Source organism: Octopus bimaculoides, chromosome 3, assembly GCF_001194135.2.
Source record: "Octopus bimaculoides isolate UCB-OBI-ISO-001 chromosome 3, ASM119413v2, whole genome shotgun sequence".
NCBI classification, from domain to species: Eukaryota; Metazoa; Mollusca; class Cephalopoda; order Octopoda; family Octopodidae; genus Octopus; species Octopus bimaculoides.
The window spans coordinates 89,864,305-89,884,376 of NC_068983.1; the positions used below are offsets into that span (position 1 = coordinate 89,864,305).

The following is a 20,072-nucleotide window of genomic DNA, read 5'->3' on the forward strand; positions in this document are numbered from 1 at the left end:
GGGGGGGGGGGGGGTTGTATGTAGGTGATTCCACTTGGATTATAGGCATTGGGTCAAGACTAAAAATGTGAAAACTTGGCAATAACTTAGACAATAACTCAAGCAAATTTTACTGTGAGTTTGTTGTTATAGGTAGATTTTTCACTGTAATATATAACTAATTTTTGTATTATTCTATTTATTGTACTAATTATGTACTACTATTATTTTTTATAACCTATTTTCAAATTTCTAATTAATTAATAATTAAAAAAATGAATTTTTTTTTAAATGCAAAAAATATTTTCATTGAGCTATTTTTATTTTTAATAGAAGTAACAAGTAATAACTTGTAATGAAATTTTTAGTTTTAATAAAAGCTAATATTTTCTAAATGTAAATATTCTTTGAAATTTTATCCTTAGCTGCAATATTTTAAGAAAAAATTTTCTTGTTCTGTACTGAACTTTTCTTGTTGCTGCATGACACCTTTGGGGTCATGCAGCAACAGGTGGACTGTGGGTTTTGATGTGGTGGGAAACAAATGCAGAATGTGTGGGGAGAGGGGTGAAACAGTATGGCACATCATTAGTGAATGCCTGAAATTGGCACAACGCAAATACAAAAGATGTCATGGCAATGTGGCAAGAATGGTCCATTGGGAGCTCTGTGGAAATCACGGCTTACAAAGAGCAAAGATATGGTTTGAGAAAACTCCAGAAGGAGTCACCGAAAATGAGAATTGCAAAATCCTGTAGGATGCAATGATCCAGTGCTATCATCCAACCAGACATTGGAAACTGGACGTTGTTGTGGTGAATAAAAAAGAAAGAACATGTACAATAATCAGCATAGCATGCCCTAGTGACAACAGAATCAGTGCGAAAGAAGAAAAATAAACAACTATGAAGGTTGTGGTCAATGAAGAAAGTAGACGTGATACCAATTGTAATTGGTGCACTTAGAAGTATCAGCACTCAACTACTAACATGGCTGAAAAAGATTGGTGCAAGTGTAAAGGTAGAACACCTACAAAAATCAGCTTTGCTTGGAACTGCAACAATTCTTTGCAGGGTTCTTGAAGCATGACCAGTAAACAAGTGTCACCTTAGTCTGCTGGCTGTAGACAGCTGACACTTTCCATCATACTCAGCAAAATAAGCTGTGAGTTTTCATATAATAATAATAATCGTCATCGTCATCATCGTTTAACGTCCATTTTTCATGCTAGTATGGGTTGGACGGTTTGACTGAGGTCTGGAGAGCCAGCAGCTGCACCAGGCTCCAATCTGATTTGACAAGGTTTCTACAGCTGGATACCCTTCCTAACGCCAACCACTCTAAGAGTATAGTGAGTGCTTTTTACATGCTACCAGCACAAGAGCCAGTCAGGTGGGCCTGGCATCAATCACATTTGGATGGTGCTTTTTACGTACCACTGGCACAGGAGCCAGTCTGGGGGTACTGGCATCGGCCAGATTTGGTTGGTGCTTTCTGCATGCCACCGGCATGGTAGCCAGTCAGGCAGACCTGGCATCAGCCATATTTGGATGATGCTTTTTATGTGCCACCGGCACGGGAGCCAGTCAGGGGGCACTGGCCACAGCTTCGATATTGGTTATACTTGATTCAACAGATCTTTTCAAGCATATCATATTGCCCAATGTATCAGGAGTATTCTTAACAGGGGCCGGACATACGTGGCTGCAATCTCACTTTTTTTCTGTTGAAATGAAATTTCAGTAAATTTCCATATCTTTGTGCAGCTGAGGATTGCTCTGCATTTTACATTTCATGTAAAGTTCACATTGCTTAAATAAATGGAGTCGCATGAAACGATCGTACTGCATTAGCATTGGATATCCTTGTTGCTTATTTTGATGATATATATATGTATATATATATATATATAGTCCACTCCCCACTCCTTCGGAAAACATTTACCCCACAAATTTCTTTATAATCGTAATCTATGTTATTTGAAAGGTGTTACTATAGAATTTCATTAAAAGATATTCATTTTCCTGAAAGTTATGTAAAAACGGATCATATGAATTTTCCGACAGTCTCCTCACCCTTTCAGAAAAAAGTTGATAAAGGACATGGACAATGATAATAATGATTTTAATAAATAATTAAATAAAATAAAATTTTAAAAGTTTAAAAGACTTTTAGATATTTTACAAAATAGAAACACGTACACACACGCACACACACACATATATATATATACACGCACACACACACACATATAGTCAATTCAAACATGAACAAGCAAGAAAAAACACGAAAAACAACACAAGGACGTGGAATAAGTACAATGTTACTGGAGCTCAGGAAAGGAAAGAAAAGAAAAAGGACTTAACATTTCGATCGGAGATCTTCGTCAGAAATATAGGAAAAGTCCAAAGAAGTGAAGGCAGAGAAAGAAAATCGCCAACGATGCACATGTGGTCACAATTATATATATATATATATATATATATATATAATTTGGTAAGATGATTTGTATTTATCCTTTAGGTATCATACCCATCTTGACCAATAAGGTAAAAGTTATCTCGGGAACCTGTTGAAGGATTTATTATAGAAATGCTTACAGAATATCACTAATTCCTGTCTATGGTTATTTAGGTTATTCTCTGACATAAGTATTTGGTGTGACTCCTCTCAGCAGGGTTCACATTGTAGACAGTTACTTCCCTTGAAACCAGTTGTCTCATCCATTGGCCACTGAATGGTGCATGTTGTAGTGTTGCATTGTGAGAGAATTAAAGCTTATAGCTTTTGGACGGTGCAACCAAAGTCATTAGTTGTATTTTCTTCCTGCTGCGATTTCAAGTGATGTAACAGTAAAAAATAACCACCTCTTGTATATGAATAGGAACGCAAAGAAACTGCCTTTATCTCTTTCTATACAAATATTGTAATTTGCATGCAGTATCAAAATTAAAATGACTTACGGCCATATTTGCAAGTTCTTATCATCCTTTTATTCTTGTATTTGGAGAATGTCTGCCTTCTACATTTCAGCTTTCTTTGTTAGGAGCAAAAGTTCCTAAAAATGGTGACCCTGAAAAACAAATAGACAAGTTTACATTTTACAAGCTTACAGCGAATGAAAAGAAAAACAGACAAGTAGAACTGTTAACTGCTCTAAACAGTCGACATCTAAAAATTTCATTTTTTCACATTCAAACTTTGTTTTGGCGTTCCTTGACATTCCTTTCTTCTCAACGGGTTTTCTGCCTTTATAAAATGAGCAATTTTCCACTTCCTCAATTCCATGGGGAAGCAAAAATATGGTTTTCGCAACTGGAATCCTACTTTATTGCTACCAGTACTCGCCAGATACTGGCCAAACTGCACATCGCATTCTCCAGCTTACCGTCCCCACTCGTTTCGTCTGTTGGAGATTTGCTGACGGATACACCAGATGGGGTGTCCTACGAAGAATTCGAGTCCAAGGTGCTACGCAGAAACTCTCTGTCCGCTGAGAGCAAGTTCTGCTCATTGCTGCAGGATGAATATTTGGGAGACAGAAAATGAACTGAGTTTTTGAGACGGCTACGAGAGCTTGCAGCTGACTCTTACGAGGGTCAGGCCTTTGTTAAACAACTCATTTTTTTTTTCTGGTATGCCACTCAGCATCCAGTCAGCACTGGTACATCTGTTGGACACCACAGCAGACAGGATTCTTGAGTTCTCCAAAAACCTCTCTTTGGATAATATCATCGCCGGTGCCTCCTCTAAAACTTCTTCCATCAAGGCAGATAAACAATCTTCAGAGACCTTGAAAGTGATCCAGGAACACACTCAGCAGGTTTCGCGCCTCTTTAGGGATCGCTCTTGTCTTTCTTCTTCAAGGTCCCGTTTAAGAAACTGGCCTAGACAGCGTTCTTCTTCACGTGACCTCGCACTACCAGCCCCTCCGGTTTGCTGGTACCACAGACGGTTCAAGGATCAAGTTCATCAATGTATACAGCCCTGCTCTTACACTCCTGCAGAAAACAAGCTAGGGAGACCCTGTGCACGTCAGTCGTCTCCCCCATTGAAAATCCTCACTGTGCATTCTTCGTCTGAGACACAAAATCTTCAAAGTCTTTTATGGTAGACACAGGAGCCAATGTTAGCATTTGGCCTCGACGGTATACGTTCACCGATCCTGCTCTCTCAGACATTTCTTTGTTCGCGGTTAACCATTCTGCTATCAGGACTTACGGTCAAATCTCCCTTACTCTCGATTTGTCACTCTGTAAAGTATTTCGGTGGATTTTCGTTATTGCTGACTTACCACATCTAATTTTGGGGGCAGATTTTCTTCACCATTATTCACTCCTGGTGTATGTCAAGGGACGTCGACTTTTGGATAGTACCACTTTCCTCACTGCCTCCGTAGAGGATACTACTGTTCCTGCTGTGAGTCCTTCATTCTTTGTAGCTGTTGCAGGAAACATGTATCTATAGTTACTTGCATCATTTCCCGAATTAATGGATTTGGTATTCAAGCCAGCTCATTCTACTAAGCATTTTATAATGACTAAAGGACCTCCTGTATTTTCCAGACCTCGTTGTTTGTCTCCAGAAAAGCTGCAGATTGCCAGAGCTGAATTCGAGCATATGCTCCAGCTTGGCCTCATTCGTCCTTCCAAGAGCCCATGGGCCATGCCTCTGCACTTAGCAAAGAAAAGCGCCGTCGATTTTCGTCCTTGTGGTGACTTTAATACTGTCACGGTTCCAGATCGCTATCCAATTTCACATTTTCCAGGATTTTACTTCTGCCCTACATGAATGCAAAACTTTTTCCAAAATCAACTTGGTATGCGCATACCATCAAATTCCCATTAACCCGGAAGAAGTAACAACATCTTTCAGAGCATTTGAATTTTTATCCATACCTTTTGGGCTTCGTAACGCAGCAAGCACATTCCAGAGATTTATTGATGCGGTCATTCGTGGCTTACCTTTTGTTTTCGCATATGTGGATGATCTCCTAATTGCCAGCACCATTCAAGATCAACATATCCAGCATTTAACACAGTTGTTCCAACGTTTGCGCTCTTTTGGTGTGAAGATCAATCCGTCCAAGTGTGAGTTTGGATCTTCCAGCTTGGGACACCTCATAGATGCTTCCTTCTAAATTTGAGGCCATCAAACGTTTGTCTTCTTCTGTGTCTTTAAAACAGTTAAGAACATTTCTGGGTCTAATTAATTTCTATAGAAGATTCATTCCCAACTGTGCAAAAAAGTTGTCTCCTTTGACCCAGCTTTTAAAAGGACAGCCAACTAAAAATGCTAATATTTCATTGTCTCCTACTGCTTTGCAAGCTTTCAAAAAGGCCAAAACAGAGCTAGCCAATTCATCCTTTTTGGCTCATCCTGCTCCTGACGCCAGTCTGTCTCTAACAGTTGACGCTTCAGATTTAGCTGTGGGTGCTGTGTTGTAACAAACTGTAAATGGACAAACTCAACCCCTGGCTTACTTTTCTTGTCAGCTGCAACCTGCTGAATTGCGTTACAGCGTTTTCAGCAAAGAATTTTGTGGTGAAGAACATAGCTCACCTTCTCGAGGGTAGGGAGTTCACGGTTTTCACTGATCATAAACTGTTAATGTTTGCACTGTTTACCAAAACTGACCGGTACTCGCCCAGAGAGACCAGGCACTTGGATTATATCTCGCAGTTCATCAGTGACATTCGCCACATTGCGGGCACTGACAACATTCCTGCAGACACCCTGTCTCGCCTCCCAGTTTATTCTTTGTCTCCTGCCTCAATTGATCTGGTCGCTATGGCTGCAGACCAACCTTCCTTGGACTCTTTGGATGTGACTTCTCCACAGTTTTCCTGTTGCAAATTCAAGAACCTGCCTCTTCCATCATCTGAAGGGACCATTCTTTAGGATGTTTCCACCAGGTCACCCTGATCCCTGGTCCCCGATCATTATCGTCGTCCTGTTTTCGAAGCCTTGCACTCGCTATCACATCTAGGCATTGCGACCACAGTTAAGCTTATTTTGGCTCGATTTTTCTGGCCGAATATGCGATGTTCTATTACTGTTTGCTCATACGCCTGTCTACATTGTCAGCGTGCGAAAATACACAGACATGTGTGAGTTCCTTTGGAGCACTTCTAGCTGCCAGATTCCAATTTCCAGCACATTCATATCAACATTGTTGGTCCATGGCCTCTCGGTTGCGGGTTCACATATATCCTGACCTGCATTGACAGATTCTCCAGATGGCCTGAAACCATTCCTCCAGCAGACATTTCTGCAATCTCTGTTGCCAGAGCACTCATTTCAGGTTGGATCTCTTGTTTTGGAGTACCCTCCAGGATTACGACTGATCGTGGTCGCCAGTCTATTTCGTGAACTGTCATGATTGCTCGGAATACAGCATATTCACACCACAAGCTACCACCCCGCTGCGAACGGAATGGTAGAGCGTTTTCATAGGCAGCTAAAAGCCACGATTCATGCTGTTCCTAAACCTCATCATTGGTCAGAGTTCTTTCCTATTGTTCTACTGGGCTGCCGTTCAGCTATCAATGTAGATTTGGGATACTCTTCTGCCGAACTCTTGTATGGCACCATTTTGGCACTACCTGGCCAAATGTTAGCACCCATTGATGTATAGAATGCTGATCCAACTTCACTCAACTTAGATCCTTCTTTGCGGACCTACCTCCAACGTTGACTAGACAGTAGTCTGTATATTCTACGGTTCCTACTGACATATCCACATGGATGCATGTGTTTATCCAGAACGATTCCGCTAAGGGTCCATTGACGCCACCTAATTCTGGTACTTACCGTGTAATTAAGTGCACAGAGAAACTGTTTACTGTGAATATAAACGGAAAAATATAACTGTCTCTGTCAACAGAGTTAAAAAAGCATTCACCAAAACGGACACACCTATCTTTCCACATACATATTCATGCCCACCACCACAAGCACCTACACCTAATAAAACAAATTGCAAAGACACTCTATACCAACCTCAACACGTTCGTGCAGGTCAGTACATTGGCCAAAAAGACTATCAAAAATAATTTTTATATGACTTCCTGCCTTTAACTGTTACGGTGATACTCATGTGTTTTCCAATTTCACATTCTTGTTACAAAAAGAGAAAAAAAAACACACAGAGACATTTATATATATGTCCACACTACACACATACACACTGTTTGCCATGAATCACATACGTCCATACAGTTGTATATATGTCCACAAGCACCACACACACTGTTGTTTTCGTTTTGTATGCCTGTCGCATTTTCTTTTGTTCTCTGTGCATGCAGATTTTTTTCTCAATGTTTCTTTCTTTTTCACATTGTACACATTTCTCTCACTGCTGCCTCTTTGCATTCTCTGCGTTTGTATTCCCTCAACTTTCTACCCACCGTTCTTTAGTTCCGACTTCGAGTCTTGCAAGGAGGCAGGGATGTAGACAGTTACCTCCCTTGAAACCAGTTGTCTCATCCATTGGCCACTGGATGGCGCACGTCGTGGTGTTGCATTGTGGGAGAATTTAATGTGTAGCTTTTGGACGACGCAACCCAAGCGGTCAGATATATTTTCTTCCTGCTGCGTTTCCAAATGATGTAACAGTCAAACATAACCACCTCTTGTATATGAATACAAATGCCTTTATCTCTTTCTGTACAAATACTGTAATTTGCATGCAGTATCAAGATTAAAACGACTTACAGCCGTATTTGCAAATTCTTGTATTTGGAGAATGCCTGCCTTCTACGGTTCAGCTTTGTTAGGAGTGTAGCACTCATAAGAGGCGGAGAGAGAACGTAAGTTCGTTTGCCCGAACATGAGAAATTATTGATTTCTCATTGGTTAAAAATTACTGCCCATATACGAATTATGAACTTCGTTGAAGAAATCTTTCACGGAGTTACGGTTCTATGATTCGTGTATGAGTAGTTATAAAAACCCTGATTTTCGGCAAAATCTCCAGTGATCGTTGGATGTTACTCAAGTCTGCGACACTCACCCTTTTGGGTATAGGCTAATATATATGCCATGTTCAATACTCAAATCCGACAATATTGAATTGTCATGAAACCTTATTAGTTAGAATGAGAAACTAGTTAATGGTAAATTTAAGTTGTAAATTCTCTACGATGAAATGCTTTGTTTCTAAATATCTATAAATGTAAAAATATGTATATAATAAATTAATGTAGAAACTTAATTCCTTTTACTTCTCGTTTCTTTCAACTTGTTGAATTTATTTCTGTATATTAATGAAACTGTATTTTTTTATGTGTAACGGTCAAAAAAATATAATCTATATCTTCAACATACATGCACGAGCGTCTTGTCATGTATACATCATAACATTTACGCAGCCTGAACTAAACTAAGAGTTATGCTTAGTGATAAATACTTATAATTAAGTTATAATTAACGAAATTATCATTATAGCTTTTAATTAATAAACAATAATATTCGTTATAACTTACGAATGAAAACATTATAAATAAAGATATAGTATATCTCACATTTCAACGACCTGTTGTGATAACAAACAACCAACATTAAAAAAACTGGTGTCCGACCCTATATACACATAAAAGGAGCAAAAGTTCTTAAAACATCTACTTCTTCCTATTTCATATGGTTTTGCTTAACTTAGGATTGACCATTTTAACTCCTATTTTGCTTTTTTCCCCTAAGTTGCCATATTAGCTTGCTAAGTGATGTTGCATTTTCCATATTATTGTGTTTGAATGATGAGACCTGGTTATTGTAGCAGAGCTTAAACAGCGTTGCTCAACATCCTATGTAATAGTAAGTTTTATTACGGGTTATTACTGCTCATTTATAGAATTTTCTTTTCCAGACATGAATTATTTGAAGAACATTCTCTATTTCCCCTACAGTTACAGCTGGTCTTGTCTTTTCTATTGCTGCTACCTATGTGGTTATTATCCCTATTACCATTCTGGCAGAACCGTTAGCATGCCAGGCAAAATGCTAAGCGGTACTTCACTCATCTTTATGTACTCAGTTCAAATTTCACTGGGGTCGATAAATTAAGTACCAGTCAAATACCGGGGTCGATGTGAACAACTTACAGTAAATTTTCAGATTAACACCCGCACGATTTTTACTTGGGTTTTAGGGTTGGGGTTAGGATTAGGGACGGAATTCCCTAACTTTAACCCTGACCCTAACACCCTAGTGAAAATCGTGCTGGTGTTAATCTAAAAATTTATCCAACTTACCCCCTCTCCACAAATTTCAGGCTTGTAATAGAAAGAATTATTATTATTATTATTATTGGTTTAGTTTTAGTTTCCTTCTCCATCCCTATTTCTCCCTCTCACACAGTTGGTATTGTCAAGGGGGTAACACACTGTAAGAAAGTTTCTTTTTCCTTTTATTTCCCCAAGCTCTAGAGTAGTATTTTTCAGAATTCATTTATATGTATGTATATATGTTGGACAATGTTCTTCACTGGTTACTCCAACATGGGAACCTCAAACGTTAAAGGTACATGCTACATATATATGTGTGTGTGATCATCATTTAAGGTCCGTTGTCCATGCTGGCTTGGGTTGGACGGTTTGACTGGGCTGGAAGGTTGCACCAGACTCCAGTCTGATTTGGCATGGTTTTCTATGGCTGGGTGCCCTTCCTAATGCCAACAACTTCAAGAGTGTAATGGGTGCTTTTACGTGCCATTAGCACAATACCGGGGTGCATTTACGTGCCACTGGCATGGGTGCCAATTTGTGTGACGCCGGTATCTGCCATGACTGCAATTTTTCTCAGCTTGATGGGTCTTCTTCTCAAGCATGACATAATGCCAAAAGTCTTAGTTATTGCTGCCATGAGGCCCAACACTCAAAAGGAACTCAGCCACTTTACCTCCGTGAGGCCCAATGCTCAAAAGGAACTCAGCCACTTTGCCTCCATCAGGTCCAACATTTGAGAGGAACTCAGCCACTTTACTTTCATCAGGCCTAATGCATGATTTATTCATTTATTTATTAGCAATTCCCAATACATCCTGCTTCTGTTCTCTCCCCCCCCCCATAACCCCCTATTCACACCCCACCAAACCAATCAACCACCAGACCAACCAAACACCTCACCAGTCAAACAGCCTTTATGATTATCTTCTCCCTAGATTCAATCCCTCTCCTCCTCCACCCCGACATAGTGCAGCAGTTTAGCTAACAGACTGAGAGCTGTCATCCCTCTATGGGCAAGCAGTAATGGCAGTAGCAACACTTCATTGAATGAACAGAAGATAGCCTGAACAAGGAAGATGATAACTAGGACAACAACAACACAGATCACATCACACAGAGTTAGCACTGCTGCTGACAACAACTACAACATGTAGTTGTAATAGTGGTAGTGCACTACTAATGAGAATAATAGGTAAAAGTGGTGTAAATAAAACATGATAGTAGTGATACAATGACAACTTACCAAAACAGGCAATAATATACATTAACATGTGACACAGTGTAACTGACATGGTTGGGCTGTCAGCTACTAAACTGGCAACCCCACTAAGTTTGCTTGGTGATGAGGGTGAAATATTGATTTTGGACACCCTGTAGGAAAACAAAACCCAGCAAAGGGCAAAGGAACTCAGAAGAGTCAATGGCCATCCTAGCTTGGTCAGCAGTCTGTCTAGAAGGAACACTCTAATTTAAAAACTAGGGTAGATAGGGCTCCTTAGTCACCTTGGTGACAACCTGACAGTAGCCAATGGCTTCTTCCTTGGGATGAAGGTGGAAGAACCACAAAATGGTCAGATGAGGATAAGGAACATCCAACATCATCTGTTTCTCAATGGAAATTATATGAATGATGTGGATGCTTCATCTGTTATTAAAACCTGAAGAAATTCCATCTTCAGTGCTCCTGAGTCACCAGTCCTGCATCCAGATGGACATTAATATTAATATGCACCGGAGTCTATGCTCTCTGGACAAGAGTGTGATAGGTGACACAAGCCCATAACATTTAAAACAAATTCATTGCAGAAGTATTTTGAAGGCATATTGAAAGTCCTATGGTGACAAGAACAAGCAAAGGGTGTTGTTGGAAGTTCCTAACCAGAGTCTCACACATAGGAGGTACAGAGGGTGATGATTATCGCTTTGTAGAATCTGACGGCTCCTGTAAGATTCATGCCCCCCTTTGTGTAACAAGCAGTCCTATCTAGGTGTAACACTGTTTCTCTGATATTGGAGGTGGATGAGAAAAGGAACCCTAAAAAAAGTGTTGCCTTCAATAAGCTTGGCATTAACTGAAGCTGTCTAGCCATCCAGACTATTGCAGTCAAGATAAAGAAAAGAAGAATAAAACAAGTGTGCTAATCTTTTGTTGTTGGAATTTAAGAACTTTACAAGACAGCACAGTCTAGAACATAAAACAGCACTAATTGTTCAGGAAATCAGCTCCTATAATATTGATATTGCTGCTCTGAGTGAAACCAGGTTTGTGGATACTGGTTAATTTGAAGAAATTGCAAGTGGTTATATATATATATATACATATATATTGTTTTGGAGTGGAAAGCTGGCAAATGAAGCAAGAATTCATGGTGTTGGCTTTGCCATTAAATTGACTCTACTTCACAAATTCCCATCTGTCCTTGAAGCTGCTGATGAACGTCTCATGACATTCTGTATCCCCATAGGTAATTCCTAATCTATGCACATTATCAGCACATATGCACCTACTTTATCAGCATGTGAACAAGAACACAACATCTACTCCAAACTGCAGACAGTTGTCAATAAAATTTCATACTGCGACAAAATCATACTGATTGGCAATTTTAATGCCAGAATAGGCAGCAATCACATAGTGTGGTCAAGAGTAATAGGAAAACATGAAACAGGGATGACAAACGAAAGCTGTTTATAACTGCTGTCTTTTTGTCAACAGTTTGGTTTAACAATCACAAAACAGTGTTTCAGCAGGCAGATAAGTATAAAAGCACCTGGAAGCAAACCCAATCTGGTAACTGACACATGCTTATCTATGTTATGACTAAGAACAAGGATTGCAGTGATTTCACATTCACCAGAACTCACAAAACTCCTGAGTGTAACTTGGGTCACAGAATGGTTTGCAGTAAGGTACTTGTTTGACCATATACAAAGAGGCCACTGAGATCTAGTATACCTCCAAGAATAAACGTCTCTTCTTTAAAAAATCCACAAACAACAAAAAGTTTTGAAATGCTTCTAAATTCAAAGTTTGGGAAAATAGAGGAAAGCAATGGCCCTGAAGTTTTGTGTCACAATATTCATGACAGCATCAAATCATTTGCTGAAGAAGTTCTAGGATTCCTCAAATACAAACACCAAGATTGATTTGATGAGAATGATTCTCAAATTAAACATCTCCTTGAAACTATGCTCAAAAGACACAAGACATGGATCTCGGACAAAAACTCATCATCACTCAGATTCCTATACATCTCCTCTAAGAAAACTACACAGAAAAAACTGCATGAGATGAAAAATCTGTGGGAGAGTAAAAAAAGCTCAAGAATTAGAATAAGCTGCTAACTTTCACAACTTAAGAGCATTGTATGACAAGCTGCAAGGTGTATTTAGTCCAAAACGGGTGGTACAGAACCTATTCTTTCTGACAATTGAACAAAAGTCTTAAGTAGCAAAGATGAAATTTTGAACGCTTTAAATCTGTATTAAATCAAGAATTCTCTACCGGTCCTGAAGTAATCAATGAAATCCTTCAGTGGCCTATAATTGAAGAACTTGCAGAAGGACCTTCCTTGGAAGACATAAGTACTGTTATTAAAAAACTTTCCAATGGTAAAGCTCCTGGACAAGATGGTATTCCCATACAAGTATGGTGGCAGACAACTTGTAAGAAAGCTGTGCAAATTGAGCTGTTTGATCTGGAAAACTGGATCTGTTCCCCAACAGTTCAAAGATGCATCTATAAGACACTTGTACAAAAACAAGGGGAAGAAGAGGGTCTGTTATAATCACAGGAGAATAAGTTTGTAGTGCATAGCAGGAAAATTTCTTGGAAGGATGATCCTTAATCACATCAATAAATATGTAAATAAACAGCATATATCCTGAATCCCAATGTGGCTTTCTGGCTGGGAGAATCACAGCTTACATGACTTTTGTCCTCCAGCAAGTTCAAGAAAAAGCACTGAGCAAAGTACTGACTTGTATGAAGTCTTTGTCAACTTGACCAAGGACTTTGATGTAATGAATTGTGAGGCTCTCTGGAAAATTTTGTCAAAAGTTGGTTTGCCTGATAAAAGGATAAGGGTAATAGTATCCCTGTATAAAGGAATGATGGCAAGAGTGATATACAGCTGTCAATGTTCAGAAGCACTTTTTGTTGCTACTGGAACCAGACAGGGCTGTGTCTTAGCTCCTGTACCTTTTTCCATATTCTTTTCAATGATGCTTCAACATGCTTTCAGGGATTACCATGAAGGTGTAAAATTCTAGTTTCACACAGAAGGAGGTCTACTAAACTTGAAAGGGCAAAGTTTTAGATCAAAGGAAAAGACCAAGGAGGAGATTGTATGTAACTTTCTGTTTGCTGATGACAGTGCTCTGATTTCTCATACATTTGAGGAAATTAAGGAAACAATCAACTGGTTTGCTGCAGCAGCTCATGCATTTGGAAGCATCAAGAAGACTGAAGTTTTATTCCAACAAAAGACTGGGGCAGAACATACACAAGATTCAAATGTGATGATTGACAACAAGCAACTCAAATAGGTCAGGTCATTTAAATATCTTGGAAGTACAGTAAACTTTAAGAGTACTTTTAATGAAATCAATGTTAGAATATCTAAGGCTACAAATGCTTTTGGAAAACTCTCCCATCATTTGTGGGATCACAACAGTGTTAGTCTGAAAACTAAAATAAGTTTATACAAATCTTGTATTTTGAGCACACTTTTGTATGGGACAGAAGCATGGACTCCCTACTACAGACATATAAAGAAACTCAAAACCTTTCACATGTACTGACTGCACAATATCGGCAACATAAAATATCAGATATCAAAATCTTAGAAGAAAGTAATATTTCCAGTATCCAAAGCATGCTACTGAGAATTCAGTGCAGATTGGTAGGGCATGTTCAAATGAAAGATGACCACTTTCCAAAAATTTTTTTGTATGGCCAAAAAGTAGTAAGATACTGCAGTAAAGGAAGACCTGTCCTTGTGTATAAGGATAAGTTTGAAGAGTCACTAAAATCTCTACAGCTTAACTTGACATCTTGGGAAAGTCATTGCCTAGATCAATCTGCATGGTGTAAAATGTGTCATGATGCATTAAAATAATTTGAGTTGAAGAAACAGAACAACAGAAGAATTATATCTGCAATGAATAGACACATTTGCCCAATCCTAGGCAAAATCAAAATCATCAGTGTCCCTTTTGTGGCTTCATAGCATAATCCATACCTGGACTCAAATTACATTCACATATCCATCACAAATAGAGGCAGCTTCTTTCATTCTTTTATTTTTAAAACTTGTTTTCTCTTTTTCTCATTTTTTTCTTTAAATCTTCTCCTTCAAGCACTCATACATTGACATCAACAGAAGTGACCATCATCATTATTGTTATTGGTATTATTGTTGTTATCATTTCTGTTTATATTACCCTCCCCATTAGTTTACCATTGATATTAATGTTTACTGCCTTTCTGTTATTTTCCGTGCCTGTATTTCCAGTATTACTCACATCATCTCCACCTCCATTCTCACCATGTTTACCCTCACTCTTCCCATTGTTGGCTTTGGTCCACTCACGACCACTATTATTATTAGCAACATAACTAAAACATTTCTCACTACCACTATCATTCCTAATATAGTTGTAGGTACTCCTATTATCAATATCATTCTTGCATATTTTATTTTGGTCTAGGTCTGTTATGTTTAGAGTTTCTGATTCCCTTAATCTACAGGTGTTGTATGATGCTATTATTTGTGGAGTAAGTAAATCTCATGGAGTGCCAGTTAAATAACCTCCCATATCTGCTGGACAGAGAAAAATTTCCTTGGCATGCTAGAGGTGATTTGGACCCTAAACGGAGCATTGAATCAGTTAGTTTTCATAGATTTCTCTTTTTAACTCTCCATATTGTACTGTTTATGTTTATTCTCATCTTGGTTGTCTTTATTACTCTCAATGCTATCAAGATCCTTATCTCTACTCTATTTAATTCAAGTATCTCCATGTTTGTACTATATCTATCATTCATGGGAGGGTCATTTGTGTTTGTCTTCAGATGAATCTAAAATCTTAGCCACCAGTTTATCTTTGTTGTTGTGTTCCATTAATGCAATTTACTATTTATAAGGAGTGTCCTATCTACAGTGGCCCCTACCATAAGGTGAATTTTTAAATCTAATTTCTTATCATATCTTTTCCACCTACAATTTAAAATCCCTCCACTCTTACCTCTCTGGTTCATACTTCAGTTAAGTTTTGTTAAGTGATGTGATGTCATTACTTGTACAAGAATTACCATGAGAGATATATTTGATTTTTCCACAATAACTGATCTCCATTAATAACCATGTTGTTATATCCCTCCTGTCTTTTAAAAATGTCTCCATTTGCTGATAGCCTAGATATTCAAGCAAACACCCCCATGGGGAAAAAGTTTGTGATACTTTTCAGATGGTTAAATCCTCAACTTACATTCTTTAGATTTTCATTTTACTTATGGAAAGGGTGATGTGTTCCAGTGCAAAAGTCAAGTGTGGTATCCAGAAAATTAATTCTGTTATACTCAGTTTCTATTGATATCTTAAGTCCTAATCATTTAAAGAATTTTATGAGCTTCTTCCAACACTTCTCTAATATGCATATGTTACAATCATGTACTGCAAAGAGTGTGTCATCCCTGTATGATCTGCCCTCTAGGACAGGAAACTCCGCATCTGTGCATCTTAAAATGCCTACTAGATATGTTACTTGAGCCAACCCACTCGAACCCATGATTATGTCAAAGTTATTAGGTTTTTCTTTTGTCCTCCAGAACTTACCTTCATATTCTAAAGCGGACATTAACCGATTTCCTAGCTTGTATTTTTCTAGCTTCTATTATTGGTCGAAATGGGTATGATGCCTAAGGGATAAATGAAAATTATTTTACCTAATTTTTTATCTATATGTATGCATGTATGTTTTTTTACTTTGTTAAATATTTTGATAATCTTTTAAATTTTTAAAATCTTATTTATTTAATTATTTTTTATCATTATTATTATTGTTGTTGCTGTTGTTTTAGTATTACCTTTCTATATTTTGTAAAATTCTTTTAATCTTTAATTTGCTTTAATGTTAATTTTATAATTTTTAATGTTAGTTTTAAATTTTAATGCACAATCTATTTAATGGTTTAACTTTTTAAAATTCAATTTTGAAGAATCTTGCCTCTTACAATATAGAAACATTTTTCATGGCTCTAGCAGACAAAATGGAAAAGGTGTTGCCCTGGAGGATAGTGAGGGAGATGCACTGGAATAGCCACTCTGACTCTCAAGGTTCCCACTTGTGGACAGCCCCAATAGCAGTGAGCAGAGATATGGTTCAGGGGCCAATAATGCTGGAGTTCTTCACTGTCATAGGCTTGACCATAAACATATCATAGTGACTGATAGTTTGACAGATTGCTTTTCTCAGCCTGATAAGCAGCGGAGTCTGAGCTATTAGCTAATAACACAAACTTACCACTGGAGAAGATGTCACAGCATGTGGCATCGTAGTAGAGGCCTACTGCCATGGAATGGGAAAATTGTCATACGGTGCAGCCTTTTACCAAACCCTCAGTCTAGCCCCACTGGCTTGAGCTGGGAAAGGAATCTTGCAGCATCTAGGCCATGGTTTATGATCTTAAGGGTAGCATGGTGTGGAAGGTAGCTGGCACTATGATGGCATGACAGGGAGAGAGACAACCCCAAATCCTCCCCAACTTCACACTTTTTCTTTCTCCTTTAGACAATCGCAGCATGCAATCTGTCCATATATACATTTGTGTATGTCTATCTATGTGTAGGGATCTAGCTTGACTCTGCCTGAAACTTGAAACCAAATCCATCCGCTTGCTGCTTGTCAAAACAAGCGGAAAATACTCTCTACACTAGATGATTGATGAGGAAACACTCAACCCCTTAGGACCTGTGCTGGTCAAGGAAAGGTCAGTTCTTTGTTTAAGGTTTGACCTATATTACTGACCATAGTCTATATAACAGAGAACAGTTCCTATTTCTTCCTCTTTTGTTTCAGCCAGACCAACAAGCTACACACTCTTTTGTGTCAGCCATGACCAAGGGCAGCACTTGCCTTTCGACTGCAAGAAAGACAATACCACCTTTATCCTTCTTCCTTTCTAGTCAGCACCATACATTCCTTACTCTTTTACTCTCTACTGACAGAAACCTTTTTCTACACTATCAACTACTAGCCAGTGAGCCATCCTTGTTGGTACTATCATTAGAATTGCTACTGTCTCTTTAACATCCTGTCAGGCAAACGAATAAATATATGTAAATAATATTTCTTCCTTCATGGTGTTGATTTTTTGATGTTTACTGGTAATCTAATGCAAGAACCTTTAAGCGTTACATCTACATGCTACATTTAGTAGTGGCCTACATCATATCAACCTGATATCACATCTTTCATCCAGCCCGCTACATAAGTATGCATAAAATATAAATATGAATATAAATATAAGAGAATGGATTAGGCAGAGCAGGAGGATACACATAGATGGAAAGGATTGCCAAAGAGGTCACAGTTGTATGGTAAAAGATTTCCAGACAATGGACATATGAGAACAACAATAAATGAGTGAAGAGTGGATATATAGTCCGTGAGTTTATTTGGCAAGAAAAAAAACATAACTGTCCCAAAATATAACAATATAAATATAAATATATGAATATTCAGAAGAATATGTCCATAAGTAAGTTTGTCTGAAAGAAAAGAAGAGTGGAAGAAAATAATTCTTTTAATTTAATTTAATCTAAATTATATTCAGTCTTCAATTTTATTTAGTTTTAAATAACTGAACTCGATTTCATCTTATTTTAATCTCACATTTCTCCCTCTATCTCTATTTTATATCTAAGCTCACCAAAGTTTTCTCAATCTTCCCTTCATAATGTTGTTACTTCTGATCTTTAATTCATTTTCTAATTTCCCTCACTTTGCATGATAGTGTAAATGACCAAATATTGAAGATTTAAGTTGACCATGTGTGTAAATGGACCTTATAAAATTTCAACACAATATTTGGAGATTAATTAAAGTCACTCGCCACATCAGAGTGGCTGTTCCATGTTACAACTAGTTTAATCCCAGGCATATCTTCCACCAGCTGGTTATCAGTGTAATGCTGCACCCTTTATATACAATATACATTGCTAGCAGGAAGAGCGAATGCCTACCATCTTCTAGTAGACAAGATCATGAGATTAACTCACTTTTGAGCTGGTTGGCTTATCCTCAGTCATGAGCATCTGGTCACCAGAGCAATAGCCAGGATCGCTCCAGCAAACAATATATTCTAAATGAAGTGACCATCAATCACTGATTTGTGACAAGCAAAATAGCTAGTTGTAAAATCTCAAGAAGAGATCGGAGTAGTAACTATACTAACGAGTAAAGTTAATTTACAGAATATCTGACCTAAAAACAATGCAAGTATTTTCATGTGTGATAGTCACTTCCTTAATTTCAGCCATCCTCTGGCCCACTCTATTGTCTCTATTCCTTCATCTCTTCTTTTCTTTCCTTCTCTTCACCTTAGTCTTTCTCTTCCAAATTATTACTGCCCTTCCTCTTTCCTCTTTATCTCTCTTCCACTTGCCTCTCTTCATATCTCCCCCCACCCCACGTCATGCTTGTACCATTCCTTCAGTGTTCTGCTTTGTTATAACCAGAAATAGCTCTGATGAAAATAGCATTAATTTTTTTAGGTTGTTCAGTTTTTCTCAACTAATCAATGAACTGATTGAGTAAACCTATCACTAATGAACATTAAAGAAAATATATGTAATGAGCGTTATTTATACTTTGTTACCTTGTTTTATATATATGTAAGAACGACAGTGCGAACCCAAAAAGAGAAATGGTGACGAATGGAAAACAGGGCTCCTTTATTATAACGCGTCACACGGTCAAACACAAACTATATCAAATGATATAAATATGTTATACTTCGATAACATAGAGATTTCGTAAATGCCAGTAAGGAAGACGATAGAACACAACCGATAGAGATGAATAACAGTAATATTTATTGTAGCATTAAATTGTATGTCTGTGTGTGAGTGTATGTGACATAATAAAACATAATAAAAGATAGGCTGTCGTGTAAAGAAAAGAGTGTGTGTAAGTGATACATGTATGTGTATGCGTGAGATACAGCAGATAGAAAAAGAGTCAGTAACACATATAAGAATTTGCCAGTTCTTAGAGTACACAATAGTAAGAGTCTGTATGTAAGAAGTTGAGGCGTGTGGGACAGAGCGATCACTCGTCGTGATGTTAGGGTTTCCGTGCCGGGCCGGGTTCCTGAATACAGGTGTTCTTCGCAGGCTAGGTTCTTGTCTATTATTTATCGTGGTGAAGATGAATCACACAAACAGAATCGAAGAGAGAAGTTCTACGGTAGTTTGGTTAGCTTGTGTACATAGAAGTCATGTTGACGCTGTCGGGGATGCTGGTAGTTGTAGTGTCGTGTTGACGCTGGTAGTCGTAGTTGTATGAAGCTGTTGATGTCCCTGGAGCTGCTGCTGCTGCTCTGTGTGGTACACGGAACAGGTCTCTAAGAGATCTGAACCGCGACGATTTGGCAGGGATAATTTAGTCTATTTATAGCTGAAATAGGGGCTCCAGGAAAGCATTAGAAGAACCCTATCACGTGACCTTATTAGGGGCTGTGATTGGTCAGTTTGCGTTCTGGCGGGAACGGTACGAGGCAGTTGCCGCTTCAAATAATAATCAGTCACGTGATGGATACAGTAGGCTGCTCTCTACTACGCCCGAACTTGATTATATTTATAA

At 38.3% G+C, this 20,072-nt stretch overlaps 1 long non-coding RNA gene across 2 annotated transcripts in view; it reads right to left on the bottom strand.

Annotated features, from left to right (window-relative positions):
- LOC128247315 (uncharacterized) overlaps window positions 1–7,747 on the bottom strand; it is a 12,625-nt gene extending 4,878 nt beyond the window's left edge. For both annotated transcript variants that reach the window (XR_008263694.1, XR_008263693.1), the window contains exons 1-2: window positions 7,389–7,747; window positions 2,943–3,052 (exon numbers count right to left, since the gene is read on the bottom strand). This is a non-coding gene — a long non-coding RNA (uncharacterized LOC128247315). The remainder of the gene's footprint in view (window positions 1–2,942; window positions 3,053–7,388) is intronic.
- Between the last annotated feature and the right edge of the window lie 12,325 nt (window positions 7,748–20,072).